This window comes from Manis javanica, chromosome 17 (assembly GCF_040802235.1).
Source record: "Manis javanica isolate MJ-LG chromosome 17, MJ_LKY, whole genome shotgun sequence".
NCBI classification, from domain to species: Eukaryota; Metazoa; Chordata; class Mammalia; order Pholidota; family Manidae; genus Manis; species Manis javanica.
Window position 1 is genome coordinate 27,958,143 of NC_133172.1, and position 3,928 is coordinate 27,962,070.

The 3,928-nt window shown below is 36.6% G+C and overlaps 1 non-coding gene across 1 annotated transcript; it reads left to right on the plus strand.

Annotated features, from left to right (window-relative positions):
• Positions 1–1,788: 1,788 nt before the first annotated feature.
• Positions 1,789–1,895, plus strand: LOC118968028 (U6 spliceosomal RNA). Its single transcript, XR_005055402.1, has one exon. It is a non-coding gene; the product is annotated as a U6 spliceosomal RNA (small nuclear RNA).
• Positions 1,896–3,928: the final 2,033 nt, after the last annotated feature.

Sequence of the window (3,928 nt, forward strand, 5' to 3'; positions counted from 1 at the left end):
AAATAAATAAATAAATAAATGATTAGCTAAATAAATAAATAAAGTGCTGGTAAAATGAAGTAAAAGAAATATAAAATACACAAGTTCATTTTTTAAATATGAAATGCCACAGACAAAATTACATTTCAATAAATAAAAGGAACAAACGTAACATAGAATGTAATTCAGGAACTATCCACTGCTCCAAGAAAATTTCCCAATCACTTATTACAGTGAATGACTTTTACACTGGTAACTTTTTTTTTTATGGTGATTTTTTTTATTTTTATTTTTTTAAATTATTTTTTATTGAAGGGTAGTTGACAAACAGTATTACATTAGTTTCAGGTGTACAACACAGTGATTCAACATTTATATACATGATAATTCTAGCTACCAGCTATCACCATACAAAGTTGTTACAATATTTTGACTATATTCCTTATGCTATACATTACATCCCGGTTACTTATTTATTTTACATTTGGAAGTCTGTCCTTTTTTTTTGAGAGGGCATCTCTCCTATTTATTGATCAAATGGTTGTTAACAACAATAAAATTCTGTATAGGGGAGTCAATGCTCAATGCACAATCATTAATCCACCCCAAGCCTAATTTTCATCAGTCTCCAATCTTCTAAAGCATAGCGAACAAGTTCTTACATGGAGAACAAATTCTTACATAGTGAATAAGTTACATGGTGAACAGTACAAGGGCAGTCATCACAGAAACTTTCGGTTTTGCTCATGCATTATGAACTATAAACAATCAGTTCAAATATGAATATTCGTTTGATTTTTATACTTGATTTATATGTGGATTTATATGTGGATTATTATTATTATTTTTAATAAAATGCTGAAGTGGTAGGTAGATGCAAGATAAAGGTAGAAAACATAGTTTAGTGTTGTAAGAGAGCAAATGTAGATGATCAGGTGTGTGCCTGTAGACTATGTGTTAATCCAAGCTTACACTGGTAACTTTTTGTCCTACACTTGTAACTAAAGCAAAAGTATGAGTGAACTTTGTATTCTGCCTATTCAATTACTATAAACACACTTTGAATACAGTGTGTTTAAGTTGAAAGCTTACAATGTGACAAATGGGATTGCTTCTTGTTTGATCATCTAAACTAAGTCAGATTGAGAAAAGGGCTACTTGCAGAGGAAATTTTATTACTAAACTATTTCTAAGTTCTCATGGTACAAATACTGTCTTATGAAGGTATGTTAATGGGAATGGAAGAATAGATTTTAAAGTAATTTCAGTAAATTAGTGGCTCATTTTTAACTTTATCCAAAATGAACTGATGATGTATTTTCAAAATCCATATTCAATCATCATAAATGGCTAGGTGTAACTGTTTATCCCATAGAGTAATAGTTAGAATTTAAAATATCTTTCACTGAAAGAAAAGTATTCCAGATCCATGATTTTCCTATGTAGTGATCTTTCGAGGGATAAGCATAATTCAAACTATTCTATCACATTTGTAAAATATTTCATAATTTTTCACATGTGCACAAAGTCAAGTTCATTGTCTCTTGTATTGATAACTATTGTTAAAATATGAAGTATATCATAAAAATATCTGTTTTCCAATTTTCTAACTTCAATTTTTGTTCTTCAGTCTCAACTATCATTTGTTGCCTTCCTTCCTTCCATTAAAATCTTAAGGCCCAAACACCCTCCACAAAATACGAGCAAACCAAATTCAGCAACATATTTAAAGGTTTATAAATCATGAAAAGGAGAGATTTATTCCCAGAATGCAGGGATTACAAAAACGGTTCGATATAATAAACCATAGTGCTCATTTTGGCATTACATATACTAAAATTGGAAAGATACAGTGAATATTAGCATGGCCTCTGCACAAGGATGACACACAAATTTGTGAAGGATTCCATATTTTGGGATGGACCTAGAGGATATTATGCTAAGTGAAATAAGTCAGAGAAAGACAAATTCCATATGAATTCACTATCACATGGAATCTGAAACACAAAACAAATGAACAAACAAACAAAACAGAAATAAGCTCATATACATAGAGAACAGATTGGTGGTTGCTGTAGTGGATGTGGGTGGGGAGATGGGTAAAATTGGTGCAAGGGGAAAAGAAATTAGTGAGAGTGTTTGATATCTTATTCTGAGTTATGTTTACATGAGTGTATACATAGATCAAAATTCATGAAGCAGTACACTGATTCATGTCTTAAAAACACTAATAAAAAATAATAAATTTAAAAAAAGAAACAAATAAATAAAGCACAGAAGTGACAGCAGCATGTCGGTCCCCTCCCTGCCTCTAAGCCGCAGACAAGGGAGGAGACGTGATGAGTTGTCAAAGACCTGAAAGGACCAGCCAGGGGGCTCAAGGTGTAACAGCTCAAGAGCAGCGCTGAGAAGGCATTTCTCATATTTATTGAATAAATGAACTTACAATGAACTCAAACATCATTATCCAGCCTTGAGTCTAGCCCAAGGACACAACGCTTCTCAAGGATACCAAAACTGTGTGAAGATGGCTCCTAACCATGAGAACTGCTTTGGTTCTCATCACTCAGTCCTTGATTACACATTAACAGAGTGTGTGGGAAAAACAATCAAGTCATGTGTGCTTATACAATTGATTTCTACCTTACTTGAGTTATGTATTAACCCCACCAATCCCACAGCAACAAAATGGCAGGATAGGATGTTTCTACGATTTTCCAATTAAATAACACTGATTTTAACAATACCCATAAGTGAGAGTACCCTCTGTGGGATCTGGGAGGCCCGTGGAGAAGTTTCCAAACTTCACTGAAGCAAAAAGCTGAGATTGGATGCATTGAAGAGGGTAAGAGGAACAGTTTCACTTTACCTGTGTCTCCCCTTAGGGTGGCACAGCTTAGTGCCAACATAGACTCCCATGGCCTTTAATTTCTTCCACAGCAGAAAGGGAGAGAGTGTGAGTGCCCAGCTTCCCCAGCTGTGTGGGTCATGGCAAAGAGGCCCACTTCTTTCTCACCCCATCCAGAATACTGATATTCTGTGCAACTGAGGGCAAGGAGAGGCTGGGAGCACAGCAGGCAGGGCTTGGAACACAGACCATACTAACTGCTTTGCTGGATAGGCTTTCCCTGCAAATCCCCCAAATTGGTCTACAGGTACTGTAACTCTGGGGGGAAATCCCAGGGCAAAATATCTTTGAAACTGAAATCAGTCAAAGAGACAAATAAAGTGGGAAAACCCATTTATTGCTTACAAGCAGTCATCCATTTCTGCTCACCCATGTCTTTCCTGACCCAGCTGCAGAAGAAGGGGCCCCACCCAACCTCTCCAGCCCAGATGTGTCCTCCCTTGCTCTTGTAATCACCTACTGATATGAGATGGACTATATCTCTCCACCATTTAGAAACACCTATTGATATGGAGATGCACTAAGGCCAGGTGAGAGATTCTGGAAATATTGCAATTTTACCCCCAACACTCCCCAAATCTTAGCCATGCTACCCCCTCTGCTTTGGGGCAGCTCCTTGGGTGTGCCCTCTGAGAGTGGCAAGTGCATGCATTGGCAGGGAGCTAGTGAGCACACAGAAAGCTGGCCAACTCTGCAAGATTATGAGAAAGCAAACAAACCGAACATTCACCACCACCCTAGGAAAAGTAAAGCTAAAGCTTTCAGCATTAGGTCTAGTTTTGCAGGATGAAGGAAGGCATGACACCCCTCTCCAAAAAAAGGGAACAAGAAGTATGGTCTTAGACCATACAAAAGGTCTGAGAAAGTCTCAGAATCCCTAGACAGGCTGACAAATTATTTCTCTCCAAAAGCTTCACAATAAAGACTAATGAAGGTTACTGCTTCCTTAAATACAAGGACAGTAATGCAACACTGCAAGGAGCATGAAAAACTAAAGAAATATGAAACCAAAGGAAACTAATTATTTTCCTTTATCCAACC